Source organism: Passer montanus, unplaced genomic scaffold, assembly GCF_014805655.1.
Source record: "Passer montanus isolate IOZ18808 unplaced genomic scaffold, ASM1480565v1 scaffold25, whole genome shotgun sequence".
In the NCBI taxonomy this organism is placed as follows: Eukaryota; Metazoa; Chordata; class Aves; order Passeriformes; family Passeridae; genus Passer; species Passer montanus.
The window spans coordinates 706951-726441 of NW_024367149.1; positions in this window are offsets into that span (position 1 = coordinate 706951).

Here is a 19491-nt window from a genome sequence, read left to right on the forward strand (position 1 = left end):
TAATTTTGATCAAACCCTTGGAATAGAAACCCAGAGAACAAAAGATATGGCAATAAAATCCTTTCTACATTGTGCTTTCAACTCACTAGAAACAGGTATGCATATTTTAAACTATTGTCTTCTTCAGCTATAAACAACAGGTATTTTAGATTATTTTAGGAATTCTTTTCAGGGGAGAAAAAAATACAACAAGCAAATGGGAAGTCACAGTTTCCCACTGGCACTTTCTGTGGGCACTTACCCTTCTGAATTTGATAAAGGTACTGTTTTTGAAATCTGGTCCCAAAATGGAGGCAAAAATGTTTCCAAACAAATTGAAGTTTTTCTTCAACCTCACTTCTTATCTAATGATTAAATAAAGGAAATGTGCTCTTGTGATTTATTTGGATCTCAGAGGTCTGAATTCAATTTTTCTTCTGATATATTGTCACTTCCTGGCAACTGCATCCCTCTGGACCTCAATTCTCTCTGTGTAAATAATGACTCATATTTCTGTCCCTGTGATTCTTAGGTCTTATACTCAACTTTAAATATGTGATGAGGCCAGTGGGAAGGTTTGATTACTATTAGAAGTAAAAATTGAACCTGTGCACAAATGTTTATGGATCAGAATCTTTGTGCTCTCTATTCCAATGGGTAGGAAAAGGAGAAGTTCCTCTTTAAACTGTATCAAGATATGTGAACACTGCTGTGTTTGGACCACACATGTAATAATATAAACACAATACTGTGTTTATATTATTGCATTTATATTATTCTATGATATAAGTTCCTTCTGTGGAAGTAAGGCTGAAGCAATATTTCTTCTTTTTCCCATCTATTTTGGTCTCTGTCAGCATAAGCATAGAGGAATAATTCCAACAAACCTGTAAGCATCAATAAATGTGTGTGCAGACCAGAAGCCAAGCCCACAGCCTGGCATAGATCTCCATAAAATCATGGGTGATTATTTCCTCTCAATGGAGCACATCTCCTACTGATATAAGGCATATGGTTAATTTGCTGAAATAAAGTCAACTTGGTTTCTTTGTCTTTTTTTGTCAGGATGGCTTACACCCCAAAAAAATGTTATTATTTTTCTTCATTTTCACAGAGAATAGACACTAAAAATCAGGGTAAATACTCTGGAAATAATACCTACTGTTGAGAAGAAAATTCTGTGACATAAATAATGGCCAAAGTATGGACAAAATATTGTCCAAAGTAATCGTCTTGACTCTTTTATCTCTTTTTACACTAAATACAGAGAGGCTGATCCAGTTTCCTGCCAGGAAGAGGAGCCAGGAAAAAGTAAAAACACATCCTGTTAGAGGTATGGGAATACAAAATTTTGTATATAGAAAGGAAAAATCAAGAAAACATTGAACAACAAAGACTGTTATTCCAGTCCCAGCAGATCTGAACTGGAACTGGAATGACTGATTTCTGAATGAACATACTTAGGCAAATCAGCAGAGCTTTGCTACTGCCAGCATTTCTGGGTTTGAAATCTTTTTTCCCCATCAGACCAATTCAGTTGTAAGAAAGTAGGGCTGGTACAGAGCATTCATAAGGTGATCAGTTTTCTTATGAGCTGTTCTATGTCCTTCTATCAGTATCCTGAACACCAGAATGATGACCACTATGGGAAATAGCAAGACAAGAGTCCAGAGGTTGTTCCCTACATGGGGAGAAGCAGCTGAGGCTCAGTGCAGAAGTAAAAATGTCAGGGTTGTTGAATGTTCCCCCTACCCAAGTGCAAATTAATTATTTCAATCTCCAACATAATGTACTTTGCTCTTCTCTAAATCCTAGCCTGGGCATTAAAGTGGAGGACAAAGAATAGGGCTATGTGGAATGGTGCTGCTGGCAGGGAAAGTAGAGCCTTTGTAAGACTGCTGTGGAGAGGGAGCCCCAATGGCATCTTGACTAGGGAAATCTGCATTTCACGTTAAATTTCCATTTCAGGAACCACTTTTCCCTTTGTGATGTCATTTACAAAAAATCCACTGGATGTAAAATGCATATTTTGTGGTATTCTAAATGTAATTTAGGCCATTTAGGATTGCTTTGAAGCTTCTCTCTGAATTGGGAACTCTGCTGACCTGAATTCTCCACTCAGTACCACACACAGCCTGTCACACTCCTGGAAGCAGTGAGAAACAGAAGTGCTTCTGCTTGGTGGTCCTTTGTACTCAGCTCAAGCTGAATACACATTACTATGCAATAAGCATAGCTTATGTCCCCTGCATTCATCCCAGGAGAAAACTGCCTTTTCAATGGCCATTTTATGTGTATTCTTCCACTTCTTTGCTCACTACTTTTGTCCTATCACTATATTTGTAATCATTTTCTAAGTAACACTTAAAAATTGTTTTATGAATTGTGACTCACTATCTCTTCCATTCCTTGACATAAGAGCTCATAACTGCTGCTCCATCAATACCCAGAGTCCCCCTCAGATGCTTTTAATGTATATAACAGTAACTCTAAGAAAATATTTATTGCTGCTCCCAATTCCAACAATAGATTTGGCCAAGACCAAATTAATCACTGCCTTAAAATCACTAGAGATTATGTAGTACAGTGCTGGCTGAGCTGAACCATGACTCAGCCTGATAATACTCTATCTGAAAACTAATCACCACCCACCATATCATCATCTTGAGCCAGCAATTCATCTCCATTATCTCAGTGGCTCTTCTGATTGCAACTAGATCAAAACATCTTGCTGCAGTCCAGATTAATTTTACCTCATCCTTTTTTGCCCAGTTCAGTATGTGGAAAAAGTCGATCGGTGATGTTAGCCTGAGTTCAGCAAACGCAAGCTGACTCTGCTGAGATGCTTTCCACTCCATCAGTTCTCATAAATTAATTCCTCTGTGATCCTTTTCAGGTTCTTCACCTGGAACAAAAGCCGGGTTAAAAGTTTAGATATCCTGGTCACTCATTCTTTCCTCTCTGTTTAAACGTAAGCACTACATTTTGTTTAATATTTGCGTGGTGGACCCTGATCTACAAAATCAGTTAGATTCCCCCTGCTATCATCTCTGCTAGCTCCTTGCCCCCAAGTAGCAAAACCCTTCAGATCCCAAAGTATTCTTTTGTTAACTTAAGTACATGTTTACATTCCATTCACTGAAGATCAGTTTAATATCTTCCCTTTGGTTTTTTTGGATTTTGTATCCCATACACTTTTGCTTCTGATTAATTCCTATTACAAGTATGAAGTGTTTACACAGTAGTTTTGCCATACCTAAGTCCTTGGTGATCGTTTCTCCTTCTCTGTTATTCAAAAATCTTAGCCAGTCTTTTGGGGTTTTTTCCCCTGGATATTTTTGAAAATTCTGCTCTTTTTTCTTTAATATTACAGTATAGAAATTGATAATATTTTGAAGAATTTAGTTTTCCTCCTTCAGTTCTTGACTGCTAGCAGGTATTTTAGATGTTGCAGGGGCATTTTTAATCCTGCTGTCTCTCTTAAGAAACCTTATGCAAATCTGTTCTGTACTTAATATGCTTCTGTTCTGAAGAAGGTTTTTAATGTTCCAGTTAAAATTCTTCAAATACAAAACTCACAATACAAAAATGTTAAATAATAAAAAGCATGATTTCACATCACAGCAAAAGTTTTAACAAGGGACTTCCATAGGTCTCAATGAAATAATTAAGGGGCCATGGAATATATTATTCCTGTGGCAAAATAGCAAAGTACACCTCTTTGGAGATATTGTGTATGTATTTGCACAGAAACTGAGACAAGTTACAATTGGGCTCACATTTTGATTCCTTTGCCCTTTTAATCTGGTCAGCCAGTACAGGGACAAGGTAGGGTTGAGGGTAAGAATATATGCTTCAGTTGTCTGTCTGGGGTTTGGTGGATATTTTCCATTATTTCAGTTTCACAAAGTTTTCTATATATTGCTGTTTTATTGTCTTTTACCTACCTCTTTACTCTTGATTTCATACTAGTGTGCTAGGATGATTATTGTGCTGGGAATTTTATACAAAACACATGCTAATTTTTTTCAGTGATATTGTGCATATGCTGTAGGCTATAATTGTTTTGGAAGATTGCACTGAATTAGAAAGAGTACTTCGATTCAAAATGAGACAATATTGTGCCCTCTAGGACTCTCAAGATGTATATTTAGATCCTGCCTTGACAAAGACTTTGTACATAACCTTGGCATGTCCCCTCATCTCTCTGTTCTTCATGTTTCCAGCTACCCAGCCAAGACAGAAATACTCCCCATCTCTCATCTCTTTGGGGTAGATTGTGGCATGCTTTGGTGTTTTGCACAATTTTTTCCCCAGAACAATCACTTCGATTTTAGTGGGATATCTTTGATACATGGAAACTCTGCCAAAGGCAATTTTTTTTTTCTAGCACTGGACCTCATTAGATGCTTAAGAGGTTTATAAAGCTTTAGCCAAAATAATTTCAGTGCAATATGACATATGTTGTCTCCAAGAAAACACTACATAAATTTGTAACTAATATGTCCTAATTAAAAGCTGTAATTGAATGATGTTACACTCTGAAATGAAAACTATCCAGTAATTTTCTTATGAAAAGGCATAAATTTTGAGCTTTTCCCCTGTAAGCTTGGATCCTTTCCTTTAGCTCATGAGATCACTGTCCAGTTGTTTTCTTTCACAAGTGTATATCCCTGTTATGAGAAGGCATGTTATTTCTATCCAAAGTGCTTAATACACCATATTGTAAATACTTTCCCAAAAGAATCAATCTTCAGCCTTAAAGGTTATTTCACTTTAGTGTGCAATATACCACAATTTCTGCTGTTTGATCCATTTGAGCCAGGGAGTTGCTAAGATTATACATGGTTTATACTGCATGGATTTTTAATGTTTCACACATTAGCTTTTAAAAATTGCCTCATATTCCCTATATTGATTTTTGTGGCTCCCAACATACAGCACCCGCTGAGTGGCTTTGCCAAACTCTCCTGATGAAAAGATGATATAGGAATCCTCAGCAGGGGCAAAGACAATTGTAGATTAAAAAAATCTAGCATGCAGTTGACCATTTTTCTTAAGCCTCATTGTAAGATTTTTTTTCTTTTTTTTTTCTTCTTTTTATGATGGCATGCACAGTAAAACTGCCTAAGGGCATGCTTATTATAGACTGTATTTTAAAGCTGATTAAAAATAAATTTTCCATGCCTGTCTGAAACTTATTCCACAGAGAATCTTGTTTCATATCGGACGAGTAAAAGGATCTGTTGCTTATGTTCACCTTTTACCTCATCCCACATTTGAAAACTCATATCAAATTTCCATTACACTTCATTTATTATCCAGTCTTTCTACTTTCATCAGAGGAAGCATTATAATGACTGTGACTTTGAAAACTTTTATAATTAATGTGTGCATGTGTACATATATATTTATATATTATTATATTTTATTTATACTCCATATAAAAATTAGGCTATCAAGTCTGACGGAATGATCTTGGTACCATAATAAACAGACCTCTCTTCACAATCATTCTGCTGCACACAGGACTTGGCAAACTATCAGATGGCAGGATGAAGAGGTAAAGAGCAGAATCCGCAAATTCTGGCTGTGCACATGGGAATAGGTTCTGGGCTTTCCAAGAACTTGTGGAGAAAATGAAACTTGGCAGGATCCATTCGGAAATTCATTTCATCTGTTTTCATTTTGCACTGTCTGTCATCTAGTTTTTGATCACTAAATGAAAAAGAAAAATGAAGTTCTGCCATATGCATTCTATAAATTTCAATTTAGCTATCAGGTGTCACACCTGCCACAATTTTGCTTTTTGCTGCATTTCAGACAACAGACATAATCATTTGTTTGTGTTACCGATGTTGGTTCAGGGAAGTTTATTTACGGTGGTATTTGCAGTAAATCTGCTCATTTCCAACCATTGCTGTATAAACCTACAACTTGAAATATAGACAGTTATGTCAGCCTGTATAGGAAACATATTGCACAGTGTTAATTAAAGGGCACTATTTGTGACCTCTGCCCCTCCACTGAAATGCCCTGAACCCTGCTGCAAGGACATCTTGACCAAAGCCACACCCTGCAGGTCTCAGGCCCAGCTCCTGTGCATGGCAGGAGAGGTTTGCACACCCTGTGTCTGCTCTGCTGCACCGAGGGCATCTCCCTGCAAGGACAGGTGACAGCCTTGCCATCCACATCTAGGGGACTCCTTCTCCCTGACCCCTCCAGGTTTGTTTGGGTGAGGTCAATGATGGGCTCCTGGCAGTGTGGCCATTCCAAATTTCTCTTGTTGCTGCTGCTCAGGCCATGAAGCCTTGGCTGGAGCCTTCCCACATCACCCAGCCCCAGGTGCCACAGCCCCACCACAGCTTTGGGCTTTGCTCCTGTGCTGCTGCCCACACCCAGCCAGCCTCAGTGCACCTGCACTGCAACAAGTCACTCACTTCTCATTTAATATATCCCAACTGGAGTGCTCATATCTTGGAAGGAGGACTCTGTGCAGGGTAAATTTATGTTGTTATTAGCCAGGAGGATTAAAAGCAGCAAGTTATCTCTCCATGAGCTGTCAAATGTATTTATGCTAGAACCTCTTCCCCAGTTGTGTTTATTTTTTTAATATAAAAACATAAAAAGTAAAGTTGAAAAATTCATAAATAATATCCTTGCCAAGTACCAGGAGAAAGAAGGGGTAGGTCAAATTTATTGGAAAACACTGATTGGGTGGCAATGAATTTTTCCTTGGCTCCATTTCAATTTTTCTGAATTGTTTGGGTCAAGAAGATATTGATGGAAATTTAATAAAAACTGAAATAGAAGTCAAAGTGCTGTGCTCTGATTCAATATCTTGATATTCCAGTATTCCAAATTGAAAGGATTTTTTTCTACTTGAAGGTCTTTCTTCTTTACTATTTTAATTTTTAAACTGCTATCTTATGTTTTCAGGCCGTTCATGATTTCTCATTCTGACTCAGGTGGTTTGGAACTTTTGGAATTGCTCAGGTGGTTTCAGACTTTTTGGAATTGCTAGAAAATCAGAAAATGTTCATGTGGTTCTACACAGAGTAGAAATATAAGCCTATTGAATTAAATTTTTTATTTCCTCTTTTTGTATTCTCTCCTTTAAAGACAAAATATTTGAGACACAATGTGAGCCCAGGTATGCAACACAAAGAGCTATCTATTAAATACTAATGCAGTAATAAAACATAAGCCATATACAGCAGTCTTACTAATGAAGCAGCAGGATACTATGTGCCTTGCTGTATACATAGGTACTGTTATTTTGGATCATAAGATCATGAAGTCTTTTTTATTTTTTTAAGTTTGGGGGCAGGATGGAAGATTAACAAAAGCATTCTAGTTTGGTTTTAATTTATACCATGATTTTTAATGGCATTTCATTTTAGGGTTTTACCCTTGCCCTTGGATAGGTAAGGAATTTACAGACTCTGAATTAATTACAGTAATTTTAAAAAGTTCTGATATATGTTGCAATAAATGTTGGTCCAGGATTTGAGAAAAATATAATTCACATTGAGGGAAGAATAAGGCAGAGGATTCATAGGTGACAGCCTGATGTATGTTGCAATAAATGTTGGTCCAGGATTTGAGAAAAGTATAATTCACATTTAGAGAATAAGGCAGAGGATTCATAGGGTGACAGTGAACATCTGTAGAGTGACTTACTGGATATATAATTTTGAAACTAACCTACTTGAGTTATAATGAGAAAGCAGCTGTGGGGGAAGTTGTCACGTTAAGCATTAAGCTTGAGCATACTGATAAGCAGAGGGGCTGATACCCTCCTCACACACATACACCCATGCACTCTGTCATACTTATCTAAAGGGGAGCACATCTCTCACTGTAGCAATCATAAATTTGTTAGCTTCTTAGAGCAGAAATTTGGAAAAATGGCAATGAAATTTAAACAGCAATTAGCTGGGTTTCATTTTTTTTTTCTCTTATTCTTTCCTGGTATTTTACAGCCTGTGTTTGTTACAATTTATTGTAATTTCTTTCATGGAGCAATGGCAAACCTCTACATGTGCCTGGTCTTCAGTGGCTGTCAGCCTCACTGCTGTGCTGTAGAGCTCTGCAGCCTCAGTAGTTCAACCTTGCCAGCAGGGCCAGCCCCCTCTGGCAGGCACATTCCTGTTCACCTTGTGAGTCACACTCTGTTGTGTGCCTTTCATAGGAAATCTAGCTAAGTGTAAAAATATACAGTGGTTTATACCTGCATCTCTATGGAAGCTGAAGCACCATATAACTATTAATAAAACTGTTGGGAGTCAAGTATATTAGAGTGTGTATCTCTGGCTTTTTTAGAAACTGACAGATTTAATCAATTAAACTCCAATGCTCTATTCATAGCTCAGGTTTTTTATGGTACAAAGATTTGCATTCCAATTAGTGCTTGCAAAAAAGTTTTCATGTTACCCTGATCAGTAGTATTTCCCCCTCCTTTGTGTCTATCTTATTCCATTGAGACTGCAGCAATGTGTCAGGAAGAGCATCTCTGTTACCTTCTGATTGAACAAAACTCTCTTAGGGTTCCTTTGAAATCTTGAGGGCTTGTCACTTGAGGCATTATTTTTTTAAGCATGAACAAATCTTGTCAGCCTAAGCTGAGAAATCAGCTGTATTTTATCAGCACTTTGGGATCAAACTTCATGTTCAGTATTCAGCACTGGGTGCTATGTGTGAGACAAAACTGGAGGTTGCACTATGCTTTAGGAAGACCACCTTTGGTGACAGGGGGATCACTTTATCATTGTTTCCAGAGTACATTTACAAAAAAAAATACTCAGATACTTTTGCTAGTGTGCTATATAAAGTGCTTAATATCTTTCAACACTTGCTTATTTATGTGGGCATATTCTGTTGAATTAAGTACAGCTTCTTTGACTTAAAGTGCCTTGAATCCACACATAACTTTTTAAAGAGAATTAATTTGCATCATAGGTCTTTTGTAATTAATCCTCCTTAAGGCTGAGGTAATGCTGCTTTGCAGCAGGTCTATCACTTACCCAATTACTCACTGATTGCTGTGCACTCTAGTCTTCCATCTGGACATCTGTAGAGCTCTGGGACTCAAATAGCTGCATGCTCAGTCCCATCTGGAAGGGTGTCACAAAAGCAAATGTCTACAAGATGTTGTTGGAATAAATAAAACTGAGATGGTAATTCCTGCTCCTACTCCCTGTGCCAAGTAAAAGGAAAAATATTTTGTGGTAGTGACTGAAGACAAGAGAGGACCAAGCCTCAGTCAGTGCTCCCAATACCTTCCTGTTTGCTTGGAAAACAGAGAGCACTTTGGCAAGATGTTCTATCACTGCACACTTCCAGTGTGCTTACCAGCACAAAAAGTTTCTCAAAAATTGGAAAGTTTCTCAAAAATGGTTGAAGCCAAACAGGAACCCAAGAAAAGGTGAAAAATTCCCATGATAGCATAATGAAAAACAACCTTTCTGCATAAATGCTGAGATCTTACCAGGAGGAGACTTTTAACAGTGCTCATAAACTATATGACCTTGCAGACAATGAGAGCTCTTATTGCACATCATTTCTGTGTATGTGTTGTGGAATTTTAAAAGTCAGGGCTGGAATTTCTCTTCCAAGACTGAACTGTTCATCTGTGCTGTAGTGCAGACACAGAGCATTGGATCTGAAGTGCTGCATTGATGGGCTAATGTTCAAAGTAGGAGCACTTTTAAAGAAATTTTAATAACTTTAAAACATTTTTTATACTGTGGGTGCAAAGCGAGATGTGTGGGAGTGGGTGTGATAAAGGACAGCTCATGGCAAAACAGACAGTCTGTTTTAGCATGCTCATTTCAAGGTAGTCTTTATCTTGTGAATTGCCCAGGTCTTTTTCCTTTTCTGAGGCAGTCATTTCCCACCCAGGGGCAGCACAGTAGGTTACAGACCTAGCCAAATGTCCTTAATGTCTGTAGGGGACATTCATAATACCCCACTTGTTGCTGCTGCCTTTCAAGCTTTTACTTCTTCAGTATTTTAGGCATGAATGGTATTAAATTATAGGGATAAAAAGGTTTTCATGTGGATATTCTGTACCTTCAAATGATCACCAAAAAGCTTAGTAGGATCATCACCTTCTCCAGCATAAAATTCTTCAGCAGTGCTTTTCCTCCCAGAAATTCATCCTACCAGACATCGACAGCTTGCCAAGCAAAGTAGCAATGTTGCACTTTCTGAATGCTCTTGCAGAGAGAGGCCTTCAAACAAAAAAAACCAAACAAATTAAAAAAAAAAAAAAAAAAAAAAAAAAAAAAAAACACAGTTTCCTCCCAGAAATTCATCCTACCAGACATCGACAGCTTGCCAAGCAAAGTAGCAATGTTGCACTTTCTGAATGCTCTTGCAGAGAGAGGTCTTCAAACAAAAAAAACCCAACCAGTATTCCAAATTGAAAGGAAACAGGTGAAAAAAAAACCAAAAAAAAAAAAAAAAAAAAAAACCACAAAAAACCACACACTGCTTTTTACTTCATCCTCCAGATTTCTTTCTTCTGAAATCATAATGTTGCTCCTCCAAAGCTATTTGGGCAAATCCATCTGACTGCATGACTGCCAATGCAAGGCATTATCCAGTTTATATTAAAGACTGCTGGAGGAGAGCAGTGTGTCTTCCAGGCTGCTCTGATGGCAGTTTAGGAATGGAGCTGGCAAAACACAGCTGAGTTATGGGAAAAGCATCGTGGCAGTTTTACACAGCCAGTCTCAGGCCTACTGCCAGTTGTAGGAGGCATCTCATAAAGCACGGTGAGAAAAATCACAAAGCTGACACGCAAAAGTTTGCACTGGGTTCCTTGCCACAATTGCCAACTATGAAGTAAAAAACCCAGAATCTGTAAATGAAATGGTTAACACAGGAATTTCTGTAAATCAGCTCTAGGTAGTGGAGTGGAAGCTCCTTCTTCCATTTACCATAATCAAGGACCAAGTTCTTTGCCTCTTTCTAAAATTCCCATGTAGACAAACCTAATATGCTAAAAAATAACAAGATAGCTAAGTTTAGAAGACATTATTTTTATGTAGAGTAGCTTAAGTCAGTTTCTTTTGGCCTTTTATATCTTACATCAGAGGGAAAAATAATAAAAATTGTTATTTCATCTCGTATCTTGAGTATACAGATAAATACATATTTTAAAGAAATACTTAAAACATTTTTTCTTGTAATGTAGACCAGTGTGAGAACCCTGAGAAAAGAATAAATTACAAGTATGTATAACAAACTACATCTCAGTTTAAAAACCACGCAATAGTCAAGCATGAAGAGGGGAGTTAAAGGATTATATGTGGAAAAAGTAACTCTAAAATTTGTATTATTTTAGGTTTAAGTCCCACCATTATAATTGTTTTTAGTGGTGTTTTTATATGCTGTTGAGTAATAGTTTGTCCACACCCTAGCTTTTATCAAAGGAGCTGCTTGCACAGAGATTGTGCTGACAATAACCTCTAATAGAGCTATGGCCACTTAATTAAACAATTTGGAAGCTTAATTTAGTTGACATTTAAAATTGAAATTTCAAATATGTTATTCTGTCATGTTCTCTCTTGCTATTGTTCAGTAAAATACTGTATTCAAGGAAATCTATGAAATTACAATTCAAAGACTGTGATAAGAATGGATTATTTTTGTACCGTTTTTAGCTCTCATTACAATTTTTGTTGCAAGACTAAGTCTACAGATTGAATATAAAGTATATCAAGCTTTAAATTCAGTGATAAGTCATTGTTAGGACAGAGAATTTTGTGATAACACAGGCAGTAGATTAATCCACTCTGATGACAGCCCTGCAAGTCTATGAGGAACAGAACACAGAGCAAGATTTATCCATTGCATTGACAAGGACAGTGAGGGGAATGGGAAATGGAACAAAATTAGTCCATTTACATGACAGCCTAAGACTATAATCATATGGTTCCACTCAAATCCTACAGTAATGGAACATAAAGAAAAAAGCATGAATAAGGCACATAATTTAAAACTATATTGTACTCATCAACCTTTCCAGTGTCTGTAGAAAACATAATCAGAGAGGAAAAATTAATTTCAGCCTGCTAAATTGCACTGTAAATACAGAGGGATGCAACAGAATTGTTCAAACAAACTTATTCATGTGGTTTTCTTTAGTTTGGATAAATTCAATCTGCTCTGTATTCACTAAGATCAGACTATCAGACTAAATCCCCAGCTTGCATAAAGTAGCATAGTTCCCTTGACTTCAGTGAACTCAGAATCTCAAAATCTCCAAGGAAACCCACTTCTTGATAGGGAGACTTCAAAAATATTGAAATAAAAGATAATTCAAGATACCTAGGGGAGAATTTTTAAAAATGAAGATTGACAAACAGTGTGAAATATAGAATAGAAAATGTATACATTAATCTTCTGCATCCCTGTAGTTCCCTGAAACACACTGGAATTTCTCATAAGCATCCATTTCTGCACCCAGATGTTTTTAGGATCATGGCAATGAAGATATAGGGAAGGGCATATAGAGCTGAAATCCAGCATATCATCACTTGAATTAATTACAGCAACTGTGATGAGTGTAAGAGTTATAACATATCTATTATATAATGCATATACTATAAATCTGAGTTGGTTTATTCTTTGAGTAATTAAACTGCAAACTAAGGCATAGGCACCAAGTAAATATGATGTCATTATTGGAAAGCTCTTAAATGCTTTGTCTAAAGGTCAAAGTCAGAATTACATTAATTTAGTCGTGAACCTTTGCACTTTTTCATCTAAACAATGGAATCTCATTTTAATTTCCTTTCTTTTTCCACTTTAAATACAAGCATTTCTGTGAAGGAAGTTGCATATGACTATCTGCACGTCTCCTTTCCTACAATCTTATGAAAAAAGCTGTATCATATGGTATAATCAGCACTGACTGGGCCGCATAAATACAGCAACAGTGTGATTTGAAAATGTTTTAAATATTTAATCTGAAAACATCTGATTTAGTAAGTGAAGACTTCAGTGTATTAGTGAAAGCAGTCATGAACACACTTATTGTATGACAGTTCTTTTAAAAAACAAGTCTTACAGCTATGCACGAGCAAAATTTCCACTAAATTTAGTTTGCAGGCAGGAGTTTATTCAGGAAATGCCTGCCACACCTGGGTGTTCACAGACAGAACTACCTACGATTGAAGCAAGCACATATTTTTTGCTGCTTTGTAAGTTCTGCAAACCATTCTGTCCTGTTTTTGTCATTATATGAATGCATGGAGCAGACCTTAAAACAATTTTGGCTAATCACCCAAAAGGCCAAATTGTCCACTATGAATATGTGTGTGTGACATTGTGTTCACGTGGAGCTAAATGTGGAGCATAGATTTTAATTTACTGAAGCAACTGAAGGAGTTCTTTTCCTTATATGCACACTTAATAGAGCATTGGTACCATTTTTAAAAAGTAAGGGGGCAATCAAATTAAGGTGGCTTACCAGCCACCTCCATTCAACCTCTTCTTGCCATTTGGAAGTCAAATAAATTAAGTCACTTGGCTATGCTGATGTTTCTCATGCATGGTGTCACAGCATCGCAGATGTCCTGCCTCATGCGCAAGCCCTGCTTCTCTTTCTCTCTTTTCAGCATCTACATGGATTCCAAAGATAACCTTCATCTAGGTTAGCGCTGCTGTGCAACTCATAACAGAATTGCTAACAGACTGGATGGGTTCTTAATTGCTATTATAAAAACAGCTCATTCTTTTATGGTCTTCATTTACAGCTCATCTCATTACGTTGTTTCAGAAATGCACGGGGTAATGTTTAAAAGGAGCTGTGCTTGGTGTAACCAAGCAGTGCCACCTCTGCAGCTGCATTGTCACCCCTCAGGTGAGGGAGGCTTCTGGAAATGATGAAGGTGGCCAGGGAGCCACGAGGTGCAGTGAGCTGCCCCTGGTCTGGGTGTGCAGCTGCAGAGCAGAGCAGGGCCAGGGCCAGAGCCTGTGTGTGAACAGCTCGGCTGACCACGGCCAGGCAGTGCCAGCACTGGCAGGGAACTCATGATGCCCTACCAGACAGGACTGGACCAGAGTGCCAGGATGCAGGGAATAGCCAATCCATAAGCCAAACTAGCTGGAAGTATGGTCAGGAGCCCGTGCAGATGGCAACAGAAGGCTGCAGGTCTCTGCTTGGCGTTGGGTGAATGCAGGTGCAGATGTTGAATGGGATGTGTCAGAAATGCAGCTCTCTCCTCACTTGTGTCAGATTGTCTCTGCATGACAAAGGAGTAGGTCTTTCAAATATACTCTTAGCTTCTGGGTTTCTGTCCCCTTTCTAGAGATATCTCCTCTACTCACAAAATGTGAGTTTTGTCTAGAAACATGCCAGTGTAAATTTTTGGAGGGATTATTTGTATATGGGAATAAAATGTGAATCTTCTGCATGCATTTACACGAGTAAATCTTTAGCACTCAGTTGTTTGCAGAAAGTGAACAAGGGCTGGTCACGAATGCTGTGAAAATGGAATTTGCTTTTAACTTTAAATGAATATTCATTAATAATTTCCTCCGCTATTTGCTCACCACTCATATTTAATGATATGGGAAATGGAATGAATAACAAGGTGCTGAAATTTGCTGACAATACACAATCATTTAAGTTAATATAAACCAAGGAGCAAAGTAAGGAATTTCAGGAGGAGCTAATAAAACCTGAGTGACTGACTAACAAGATACCAGATGAAGCTCACTGCAGACAGGTACAAGATAATGAACACTGTAAGAAATCATTTAAACTGCTTGTGCTTATTGATGGGGTGTGAATTAGCCCTAACCTCTGGGTTAGGATGGATGTACTATGCAGCAGCAGAGAGGAAGGAAAAGTGCCTAAACTAGGGGGGAGGGTAAGTCCAGAGTAGAAATATCTCTACAGTCCTACTCCAGCCCTGAACAGGGCTAAAGTAAGATAGAAATAGTGACCCCTAGACCTATAAGAAGGAGTTCAAGCTGGAAAACAATAATCCCTAGATTGATTTATTTATAATTAATTTCTCTTTTTGGAGATAAAATTACATTAATTTAAGCTAAAAGGCAACTCTGGAAGGACAGAGTCAAACAATTCCAGTTGAAATGGCCAGTACATGTGAGAAGGAGTCTGAAGGATGCAAGTTAAATTTTCAAGTTTATTTTCAAAATCAAGAGAGCATCAAGAGCACCAGCACCATACAAAATATGCAATTCTGTGAGGGGCATATTATGAGTTTCTTTAAGACATGCCACAATCCAATGTCTAGCATGAGAGAACAGACAGAAAGTTTTGGCAATGAGTTTATAGGCTTGTATAAGGATGCTAATCATTTCAGCACACTTCAGGTTTTCATTTTAAACTGCTCCAACAGAACTTGCCAGCACTCAGCCACTAGTGCCCCAACACCAGAGAAACACGACCCTGCAGCCTGAGTGAGGGAGAATATGGCTCTAAGTCACTGACCCAAACAAAAAATCTGAACTTTTCTGTAGCTGCTATGAACTCTCTGCTTTGTAGTACTGGGGTTCAGAGAAAGCCCTTTCTGGAGTCAGTGCACATGAAGAACACGCTTTACCAAGAGACTGGTGTGGTAGCAAAGCAATTGGATAATAGCCTGAGGACCTGTTCCTCCTGTCCATGCTCTCTCTCAAAGCTTTATCCTTCTGTCATTGAATGCAGAGGCTTCACTTACACTCCGTGTGCTTCAGCCAATTTTTCTCCAAACACTTAAACTTCCCAACAAATTCTCATGTTCCTAAAACCTTCAAGGAAGGAGATGATATCACAGAGAAGGAATATTACAGAATAATTTTTTTATTGGCCCATGCACCACAGAGTATTTTCTGCCTGGGAAGGGATAATGGAAGAAGTCAGTGATTATATGATTGTTGTTTGTAATGCAGATGTTTGGGTTTGACTTAAAGCACTCTTGGCAGTTCATAGGATGAACTTTCAACTCTCAGTCCTAAATGATCATTCATTATTTTCCTCCTCTGAGTATTATTTTGTTTCCTGTCATGGTCCTCAAGTATTTTTCCTTCTGCTAGAGTTCTCAGATAGGAAATGCACAAATTCTTGAGGAGTCACTGGGAGAAAGGATGAAGGGGTAAGGCAGTAAGGAAGGAAGGAGGGCAGGGGGAAGAGGGCTCTGGCAGGACTGTGAGAAGTGAGGCAGAACATGACAGCAGCAGAGAGCCAAAACTTCTGTGAACTCTTATCCAGGACATCTGTAATTATGAGGGACTGAGAGGATGGAAAAGAGCATCTTCTTCTCCAGTATTGTGCATACCTCATTCTGACCACAGCTCTGTTCATTCCTGTGGCCATATCTAGCTGGTCATACCTTCTCCTCTGCTCCCTTTGACCTGCATTTCTACACAAGACACCCCCATGGCACACCAAGGTTCCTGGGAATGCAGGACCAATCCTGATATCCTTGCTTAGGATGATGTCATTCTTCAATAGACATTGAAGTTAATTGGTAGGACCCCGAACCTATGTTATAATTTAACCAGTTTTCAGAGTGTTACCTGAGGATAAAAAATTCAAGATGGCTTTTGTGGGGTATTGCTCTGCTGAGAGATTGACTGGAGCATTGAGGGGGTAAACACCTGGACAGGTCAGGACAGGGACAGCCAGTCTGGGACTCTGTGGCAGGCAAATGAGAACTGTCAGAACTCTTGTCCCATGTGAAAAACAAAGATGTAATCATGGGCTTGTAGGACCCAGTCTGCTCATCTGGTGTTTTAGATGTTAGCCTTGCACTGTAAGAGCCCTGTGCTTCTACTGCTCTGGGATAAAATGAGTGTATTAAAAGAAACTGGTAGTCTGGCATTTCATTGGTGTAATTATTCATGGAGTTCACTCTATTTCTCCTGCAGAAATTAGGCTATTGTTACAATTTCACTGTAGCATGACCAGGAGAACACAAACAGACATGGAAACTGAATTACTTTATCCCTTTTAGCTGTGGAGAACATTATACTCAATCTGTACATCTCTGCAGCATTATAGCAGATGCAGAAACAGAGCCCAACTTCAGGGCAGTTAATCTGGCTTTCAGAAACATTGCATTCACTTTAAATTCCCTTATTTCATGACTTCATCCAAGGTAAAACAAAGAGAAAAAAGAAACTGGCTCTGAGCACTGAAATGTGCCATTTCCTTCAGATGGACATAGCCACGCAGATTTAGGAGGATGTGTGCATGCATATGTTTATGTGAGTTTGTGTGTTTATGGCTTCAGAATTGCCTAGAGTTACATCATCCCAAGAGATCTATTCAGGCCTGTATGCTCAGATGGAATATGATGTTTGCACATAAAATGATAAGGATTTGTAAAGCACTCAGACAGGAAGGTGAGGTGAGACAGTTATAAAACAGATGCTGACACTACTTTTGAGCTAGAGCCCTCTGAGATAGGCTGCCCTGTGATTGAGTGCCCTGTGTTTGAAAAATACTTTCCATGGATTTTTTTATTTGAAAATAATTTTAACCAATAACCAATAATGGTAATTCATTATTTTGGTCTGACATTTAAGTATATTTTCAATTGTATCCAGATTTCAGTGACTAGAAGAAAAAACCCTATAACTGTCCTAGTGACAAGGATAAATGAAATATTTCTGAAGTGTTATAAAGACCTTCTAAATTTTTGAAGAGATAGGACTTGATTTGAAACCAATAAATAAATTTGATATTAAAGAAACACAGCAAGAATCAGGGAAAAATCTTTATACATTGCATTTGTACATCCTCTGTCTGTTTTACATCATATTTTCTTTTTGGCAGGAAACTGGGGGAGTCAACAGTCATTTGTTAAAAAAAGAAACAAAGAATGAAAGATTATGATCATAATTATCATAATTTTATTGTTTGCAATAAATATTTATCATCCAAATTCAGTAACTGATACATGTGTGTACTTATGTGACAGGGATAAATGCTTGTGTTGCATGCACATGCCTTTGGCTGTTCTGCACATACAGGCTGGATTATACTGGAGCAGACTGTGATGGGTTAGTACTGGCATTTGAGGGTGTGAAAATACAGAGAACTCAATACCAAGGAGGCTGAAGATTTAGAAACAATACCTGGGGCATTCAGGATCTCTCAATCTGTACAACCTCTCAGCATCTCCTTTGAGGATGACCTGCTGTGGTCTGAAAGTGGGGCCTGCAACCTATGGCAAACTGCAAATTTGGTGAGATTCTTTCTTATCTATTCAGCTAGTAGTCCAAATTTGATCACACCAAACAATATTTCTAATACAGCAGATCATGCTTCTGCTCACTTAAAAAACACACCTAATGCTAGCTCTGTTCAGTTTTTCCTCCTTTGTTGGCACTATAGGCAATTTCTGGAATGAAAGCAGTGCTCTGTATTTATCTATATTTATCTTTTGAAAGCTACATCAGATTGAGCTCTAGAAAGCCATCAGCTGTGCATGTTATTTTCACAGCATTGTCTGCACAATCAGCATTCCAATTACCTTTAAAATAACTATGAATAAATAGGTTTTTTCATTATACAAATCTTGGAAAGTACTCAATAATTTCTAAAAGCAAGCTGATGTCTTCTCATCAGTTCACAGGCAAAAAACAACAGCTTGAGAATTCTACAGTCACATGTAAGATGTTATAATCACAGTAATCAGTAATCAGAAATGTGTGGTTTGAAGTCAAGCATGTTAACCTGTGTATATTCATTTACTTGTGCCTTCCTAACTCAGTCTTGCAAAGATAAATGAGCCCATTTATAAAATGAGCAACACAGTTAAGTATAGAACTGGGGCTTTGCTCTCCATGGATAAGAATGGAAAGACTTTTGAAATATTTCCACAAACCATTTATTTTTAATGTTTCTTAATGATGGATTCTGCAGTACTGGCATTCCACATCCTTGTACCCATTTTATTTAGCTTAGGCATATTCTCCACTCCTTCAAGAATATGCACATATGTGCATGTCCCTCTTCCCTGCCTATAAAGACAGGTACCCATCAATACTCAGTTCTGTGACACCTCAATATTTTTTTCTCATCGTTTTTTGAAATTTTTGACAGCACAAATTTGAAAGTGTCTCCTTTTCATGTGTTCACTTGCACATCTCCACTTGTTTAACTCCTGTCCCTGTATGCCAATAGATATTATCAGTAAATCCTTCTGGTTTAATCTCCAAAATGTCTCATAAATCTCTTCTTTCCTCCTCATTCTCCCTATAAAATCTTTGTCAAGTCCATCCTTCTCCACATCCATTCCTATTGTGACCTTGCTGTCTTCAGCCTCTAAATGACACTCACATTAGCCAGTTTTTAAAGCAGTGTAATGCAAAAGTAATCCACTGCTCCCAGTATTGAGATCTCATTAAGATATTCCTAAATCCCTCTTCTTCACTGTCTCCCTATTGCCTTCTAAATCTGATCGAAGCTCCTTTTATCACCGAGTTGCTCTTGACCTAGCCTACCTTCTCCTGTCCTTGCTCTGTTCTTCCTCATCTTTC